The 8,621-nt window shown below is 36.3% G+C and overlaps 1 long non-coding RNA gene across 1 annotated transcript; it reads right to left on the bottom strand.

Moving 5' to 3' along the window:
• Positions 1-2,327: 2,327 nt before the first annotated feature.
• On the bottom strand, positions 2,328-3,941 carry LOC133524819 (uncharacterized). Its single transcript, XR_009800450.1, has 2 exons — positions 3,593-3,941; positions 2,328-2,587 (listed from the first exon to the last, which is right to left on the bottom strand). It is a non-coding gene; the product is annotated as an uncharacterized LOC133524819 (long non-coding RNA).
• Positions 3,942-8,621: the final 4,680 nt, after the last annotated feature.

Here is an 8,621-nt window from a genome sequence, read left to right as displayed (position 1 = left end):
GTGTGCGAACCTCAATGAGAATGTATGGGCGGTGACGCTCAAGCAACTCGTTAGCAATTTACGTTTGTAACTAGTTCTTTTTGAGTAGCTCCGTGAGCGAAGGGCCTAATATGCAACGGTTACAGCTACGCAATGAGTACCTGGGCCGTCATCGACTCGCTGCAAGCACACCGCGTTCCGCTCGCGAACTTTGAGAGTTCGTCGTGGAAGCTTTGAATCAAACCACGGACAGTTGACTATTGTTACCCTTGAGGGTAAAGCCGCATTAGCTAAATGCTCCATACACTGGTTCTTAAGTTCGTTTGTAATAAAAATTATCTACAACAGAAAAAAAAATGAATTAATGTAGTTGTTTAACGTTAGTAAACAGAACGGTAGTAATGTTGTTTTTACAGTTTAATGTCAGATTAGTGACTACTGAAGTGACTCTAAATTACGTCATTGACATCAGCTTGATGAAGAGTTTCGCGACGTCGAAGCGGCCGTGGCGCGTTGCTTAGCAACGTCGCTCGCACCAATGGCGCGCGACCTTGCACGATTCGGCGAAAGTGCGAAACGATCGCTGCCGGAGTACATTGACGATCACTCGACATCCTTGCCGCATTTTCTTCAATAGATTTTCAAAACGTATCTATGTTTTCTCTTTTTCCTTTTTCTTATGGCTAGACTAGGTATTATGATTATGACCTTTTTGGAAATATGGGTGCAATGACTGACCATATAGAATACACTGGCTACTATTTTACATGAACGCATTTCATGCCACAGCGAAGAATTATCTTGTTGCCTGATCTGTAGTTCCACTTCCTTTATCTGCTCATTAGTTATATCTTTGAGTAGCAAATCTTGAACAATCTACGAGTATCCTGTAAACTTTCTTGACCATACCCATGATCCCACTCCACTGCATGAACATTTGCTGGTTCATATGTTTGTAATAAAGGCATAGTGGTTTCGCCATAACCTATGGCCAAATTTCTTACATAGTCTTCATAATTGTCCATTATGTCTTCCTCTTTCAGGGGTTCGAAGTTGCAGGTTTTTATCTTTTTGCTGGGCAAACTTTATGCGGCGATAGGAGACCTTTGAAATACATACTTTGAAAATATAGGAGACCAGTGAGCGTGTTCGACTCATACTGAGCCAATTATTTGTGTCTTAAATATAAACTATGGAATGTAAGGAAACACAAATTAAAAAAATCATTATTTTATTATTTTTGGGAGCCCTACATATAATAATTTAAAAAAATACGAAAGTAGGTTTACCTCCCATCTGGCATCAGTGTTTATTAAAGCTGTCACGAATGGATTGAATGAACGAAAGTAATGTCATGTCACTTGTCGTTCTTAGGGGTTCCACAGATGATTATGCGGAATACCAATGTGTGACCCTAGTATGCGCATTTGGGGGCATTATTTTTAATTTAGAGCGCTTTAATGTCACCATAAATTTGAAATTGGAGATGAAATTGTGTACGTGTAGACGCTAAGACGAGATTGGCGCCAGTAATTTTTCCGATCAAATCGGTTGATGTCACCAGCCCCCCGTCTGGACTCCACTTGGATTGATTTGAAAGGGACGACACTATAGTGTTGCCACTTTTTAATTTCTACATTTTTTCTTAGACTAAGACGTTTTTTTTTCTATTATAGGTGGTATGTCACTCTCAGTACTATTTTGACTGGATGTTTGAGAATTAAGACCAGTAACAATTTGATATTCAGTTGCATGTTTTTTGCTAAGGTGGTTCTTGAGATTTGTGGTTGCTTACTCTGACGACGATAAATTCCCTATAACGTAGAAGTGAGAACAATTTGGTTGGTTGAACTTAAAACCCATACATTGATAAACTCTCTATAGCGCAACCGCCATTCTCTATTACGAAGAAATGTGTTCATTTTTGACACAGTAAATATTTATTATTGGTGTTATTGTTCATGTTTTCTAATCATTTAACAAAAGATACCGGCAAATCTTTGAGGTTCCGAAACTTCTGAGGTTATAAACAGCCGTCTTTCTTTTATTATTGTTAATTACCTTAAACTCGTGTATTGAGGTTCCGAAACTTCTGAGGTTATAAACAGCCCTTTCTTTTATTGTTGTTAATTACCTTAAACACGTGTATTGCGGTTCCGAAACTTCTGAGGTTATAAACAGCCGTCTTTCTTTTATTATTTTTAATTACCTTAAACACGTGTATGGGTAAGGTCGCAAATAATTGTAAATCAACACACTGGAAGATATAACACACTATAACACAATAACGCACTGGAATATTGTAAAGCTTAGTGCTCATTTGACTATGTTAGGTTAAAAAAATGCAGTTACAATTTTATATATTTATTTTATTTGTACGAAATTCAAATCCACTAATTAACAATAGGAAGCAAACTTTTCATTTGCATTAGTAATAACAAAAAATAATTCGAAAAGCTAAAATAATCTTTGTTTGACGTCATCATCACAATAAAATTAATGGTTTACGTTCGACTGAACTGGGCTCCACATACTATTAACAACATAGAGGATTTATATATTTTAGCCGTTCCCTGTACTGTTTTTGCTTTTCGGCCGGAGTAGGCATCTGAAACAAAATAAATAAAAATAATAAAACACCGGAGACGTAAATCTAAAATAAACATCAATAAGATAAATGACATCTTTGTGTTTTCATTAAATATTGTAAAAGTTAAATTTTTAGCAGACTTCCAGCCCATACCCATAGCCGATAACATTCAATAGCCAACAATATTCTTCATACAGTTGCGCAACGAATACACCGAGATAATTTTAAAGATACACCATGGATACACCAATACAAAGTTTGATAAATATCGCACATACCATAATCGTTATACACGGTGCTTAGAGGAACCCGAAAGATTTTAACCACGTACTTCTGAGGCCAAAAGAAGGAAAAAATGTTATATCAGTTTCAGTAAATTACGCCAAAAATTTTTTTTTTTTTTCAACTTTTGAACGTATTTGTACATAAAAAGTTAATGTTATGGTAAAACTGGCACTGAAAATATTTTTTTACGATTCTTTTTTTGTAAAAACTAGTTCTTGCAAAGGTTACTTGTCACTTTTTAACATCTATCAATAAGGATATTTAGACTACGCCCCATAATGTCATCATCGCGATCAAAAAGGCGTTTTGCACTAAGTTACGATAAGAAGATATTTTTTTTACATTGGTATTAACTCTGAAACTAGGCGAAATCCAGAAAAGTTTATATGACATTTTAGTCTCTAAATGTGATCAGTAATACACTGTCAAAATCTTTCGGTTTCCTCATGTAGAACCGTGTATATCTGCATAAAGTTACACTTCACTTGTGAGAATAACATAACCCTCATTTTGACTTCGCCAAAATCGGTTACCTTTCGTGTACAACCACCTTAAAAAATTCCGGTGTGTGACATAACATACCAACATAACACACATAACGAACTGGAACAAACACACTCGAAAATACCAATACCAGCCAGAAATTTACTTCGATTTCAATTTAAACCACGAGTTTACTCAGTTCATTGCCTGTACTTTCATAATTCGGGGTGTAATAAACAATAATTTCGTACTTACCTTATACAAATCACAAAACAAATGCCCGAAACATGCGCACTAAAACCAGAAATTTACTGCAGATGACTATCGCGACCACAAAATGAATAGTGATGTGAAAAGTGATATTTGACAGTTTACGTAAGGTGTTGCCACACCTAAAATTGGTCGAATATGTTGCCTAGTCGAGTAAACCAAAAATCTACCGTAATATCAAATTCGAATAACACACTAGAAACATTTTGGAGACACGTTTCAAGATTATGTTTTTTGTGTTCTAGGATTGCTTTATTTAAATAATGTATAGATTATTACACGACATTTTTATCGCTATTAAAAAGTACAGTGGAAATTTAAATCCACTACACATATTTTTTTTTCTATGCAAATTATACTATTCTTGGGTAGTAAGGAGACAATTATTTTTTCTATGGAGGTTGTATTTTGTTCAGTATAACGAAATATTTTTTATTTTTGTAGACGACAGTAGAATAAATCTAGTTATTGCTACGTTAAGTTTAGGATATAATTACGACATTCTAATAAAACAATAATGATTTTTCATTGATTAAGCACCTTTTATTCGGATGAAAACGTGGGCTCACTTCAAAATGTTTAAATAGTATATTTTTTTACGACCTTACCCGTATCATTACGTTAGGTGCATATGGTTTACTTGGAAATGATGGTGTCGAACTAAACACACCAGGTGCCTCGTGTGCCGTAGTCCATGTCGTAAACGAACTTTGAAACTGTAAAATCAAATACATTTTTTCGTTGTTAATTTGTTTTTTATTTTTTATTTACTCCATATAACGATAACTCTTTATAGCGATAAAGAAATGCTCGGTCAGAAGACTAAATAAAGAGTTTACACTGTAGTTGAATAAATATCACTTTCAGACAGATTGGTCTAGTTCCAAAATAAGCTGTAGGCTTTTACTAAGGGTATTGGGTACTAAGCAATATATATTTTATTTATACCGTTTGTTGCACAAGGTGTAACAAAAGTACTGACTAATTAAGAGTCACACGTAAGCAGCTGCTCTCATTAATGAAGTTACGCGCTCATTTTAAGACGACATGCTGTAGGATCATGAAATTTGGCATTCTGGTAGCATATATCTATGTCGGGTATTAGTTTTCATTGCTAGCAATCGCATTACAAAAAAGTTAGAGCGAGTAAACGATTTACGTACAAAACTTCTACTAAACGAAATTTCAAAAAAAATCATTTCTATTCTACGCATATAAGGTCATGCCCTATTTTAGAGCCCCTACCTGTAGGTGAGTACCTACTTATAGATAGGTCGAATATTAATAGTTATTTACCTTTTTATTATTACATAGTTGACACAAACTAGTATTGGACACTTCATCATATCATCATCATATATATTATATAAAATAGCGATAAACTGCGTCTTTCGTAGTTGGTGGCATTGTAGGTACGTGTACAGTGAAATACCAATCTACTTAGAGCCAGAACACAATTTGTTTGAATTATTATTTTATAGACACCATTGACATATAAATATAAGGACGAGCCTTACGGTCAATAAGAATGGGGCCAGTACAGCGGTGTCACGCACACGAATTCGAGCCAATCGTGCAGTCTGACGCCACAACGCGATTGGTTGATGAGTTCGCATCACGCGCGCGATTGGTCGCAACAAACTTTATAGGCAAACAAACAAATTACCAAAACGAGAACGAGTGCGATAGATTTGATTTCGGACAGAACTTATATCTATTCATTTAATAATTAGGTGCAGATTTGTTAAACAAACAAACAAAAGGTAGCATGTAGCGGTGTCTTTGACAAACGCCGCCGCTGCCGGCCGGCGCGTGCGTCGGAGCAAACCTGTGCAGCACAATATTATTCGAAGAACTTCAATCAAAAATAAGTCGTATCTGTACTTCACTCATTCACTCACTTTAGCCAAATATTGTTTGCGCTCAATGCTGAATAACTCATTAACCCTATAGGTTAAGGTTTCGGCTTAACTTGATTAACTCACACGTTCGGGTTTTTCAAATAAGAATGAATGGAGGAGCTATGATAATAAACCGCGCTTAAAAACCCTTATAATGGTAAGGGATTCGGGTCCCTGGTACACCATGAACAACCGCTAGTGACCACATACCATGGCAATAAGTCACTACGCACACGCACTGCGTTTTTGTAGGTCCAGATATCAGCGGGTGCTTATGTTGTTCTTATAAGGCACCTTTTGTGTCAAACCGACATCGTGATAATCAAAAATTATTTGGCTGTCGTTTTGCTCACAATTCGCACCACGTAGTGCGGGCGTACTTAAGCGCGTCAAAATTGATGATTTTAATGCTGAACCAAAATGGTAACATGTGGGATTACTGTTTGTCCGACTGTGTTGCCTTATTAATCCAAAAAGATTCTCCAGCGAATCCTGGTTCATGACGCAGGTTCAAATATTTTATTCCTCTGGCGTTTACAAAATCCCATATATCCTGAAGGTAAGACATTGGTATTATGTATCCTTTAACACACCTAACATTTTTTTAAGGTAACATTATTGCCAGCTTTCAAAATTTTAGACTGTTTATTTTTTCTTTATATGTTTTTCCATTTGTTCTGATGAAAACTTGTTTTATGACCTTGTAACTAACCGGGCCATTTGTACAGTCAATGAGCTGATCTAAATCTTCAATAATTTCGGCTGTCTGCAATAATTCATTTTTGGCATTGCCATTTATTTATTTATTTATCAAGGAGATAACACAGAAACATACATGGAACGTGCAGGTACAATAAAATGTTGGTTACATATTGGAGTACAGATGTTTCCTTAAAAGGATCTCACTGTGAATATAAAATACCATGATAGTAGAGGTTATAGAAATACATGATTGACTATTATACTTGTTAAATCAACTGATTCAGTCTGTAGTTTCAGTATGGCTGAAACCGTGATTAGTTTTGAAACTTCGTTCCACTTTCGCTTGAAGTTATGAACTGACGTTGCATTAGTTTTATATTTTAAGAGCCTTTGTTTCACGTTAGCCCAATATTTTTAGTTGGGGCGCAACTCAGGGCAACGGGAGGATTATGGTCTTTTTCCAGAAATTCGAGGTTGTTGGTCTCATACCACGTAGCTTTCTTTGTGTAGTGGCACGTGGCAAAATACGGCCAAAACAGAACAGGCTTCCTATACCGTTTTGGTTATACTACTTTTCTATGTTTAAAGTACAGTGCGCTTGTTCCATAGCGTACATTAATGCTTATTCGAGAGTTGTCCGTCGGCTCCTTTACTAGAATCGCTCGTAAAATCCTTTCCTGTATATTATAAAAGAAAACGTCTGATGCTGTATGGTTATATGTGTTCATTTTTATTCCATTAGTTATACTTCTCTAATTTTCATATGTTCTGCTAATTTTAAAGATAGCCTTGTGCTTATCTTGGCACTTTCTAAGTAACAGTATGTCCATATTATGTTCGCCGAAAACACCAAAATACCGATTTTTGGAAATAATAGCGCACAGACGACATGCGTTGCAGGCCGCGCCCGTGCCGAGAGGAGAACGTCAGAGGTTTTTTGTCTACCCCCGAATTTGCTCCGGGACGACTTACCCTCATATTAAAAGATTACAATGCCCGAACAACAGTTACATATATCGGAAGAATAGAAGAAGATGATCAAATAACTAACATGGTCGCCTTTTTGTAGTTGTGCTATGCGTTCATGTAGACAGCTGTTCCATTTTGTTTCTACCAATTCTCTCAATGAAGAAGAGTGCTTCAACCACTGCACAGTATCTTTTTCAGATTCTTAATTGCTACTTATTATTTGAAAAGAGTCAGGAAAAGGTCTAACCCGTGCAGGAAATTTAACAGCAGATTTTTTCCTCTTCTTTTGGTCTTCGCTGCTGTCACTGCTTTTGTCGCTACCTCTGTGACGGCTTCTACTGCGGCAGCGATTTCAATTTCCTTCTTACTATTAAGCCACTGGCCTGAATAGCTTTTCCATCTATAAGACGAAAAGGATTATAATATACCCCCTTTGTTTCACCTGGGAAAATCTTCATAATTTCTGATGCCCACGTATCCCAAGTTTCTTTTCCTATTGGGTCAGTGGTATCTTTCAATGTCCGCACTTCAGCCTCAACAATAAGGGCCGACAGTATCTTTCGGTCACTAGAGGATAAACTTTTTTATTGAGGAGAGGTTTCCCAATACTAGATGTCTCTAAAATTTGTTCAAGAGATCCATCAGGTATAGTCTCTAGGAGTTTGCCTGCATCTCTAAACTGTAAGTCGTCACAATTGATGCCCCTTTCCTGAAAATCAAGTAAGCCCTGAGTAACTAAAGAACTAGAAGTCAGGTCATGTGGTTATTTGGGCACAATCATAACATTGTAATAAAATAAATATCTGGGGACAATCTTACACAAATCAACCTAGTCCCAAATTAAGCAAAGCTTCTAATATGGGTACAGTCAGCATCAAAAGTAGCGGATGAAACAACGCGCCAAAAGTATCTGATATTCCGGATAACTTTTCCAAATAAAGATAAATTGTTAAAATTCGCGCTCAAAAGTATATCTACAGTCTTAGTTGTTCTATATAAAAGACACCACTTTTTGTTAAGCCGTTACAGAATGGTAGATACTTATGAAACGTTATTTGATCATCTACTTTTGATGCTGACTGTACTAGATGACTATATAAATACTTATATAGTTAAATGTATACTTAATACATAGAAAACACCCAAACATGTTTATCACACAAATATTTGCCCTGACCGGGGTTCGAACCTGGGACCGCACCTTCGCAGGCAGTGCACAGTGTTACGACAAACTAGGCTGACCGCTCGTTAGTTAAAAAAAAATAGTAACACATGTACAGTCAGCTGCAGAGATAGTTGACCCCCTGCATAACAAAAACATGATCCACCTTAAATAAAGAATACAGATAAATATTATAATTACCAATAATTCAGTTGATGTTGTAACAACAGACGATAAACTAGATTTTTGGCTGCTTTATGGAAACACGAAGGAGTCTTGC

The sequence above is a fragment of the Cydia pomonella genome, chromosome 14, assembly GCF_033807575.1.
Source record: "Cydia pomonella isolate Wapato2018A chromosome 14, ilCydPomo1, whole genome shotgun sequence".
Lineage (NCBI taxonomy): Eukaryota > Metazoa > Arthropoda > Insecta > Lepidoptera > Tortricidae > Cydia > Cydia pomonella.
Note: the sequence above shows the minus strand (reverse complement) of the source record. Positions and strands in the feature narration are given on the sequence as shown.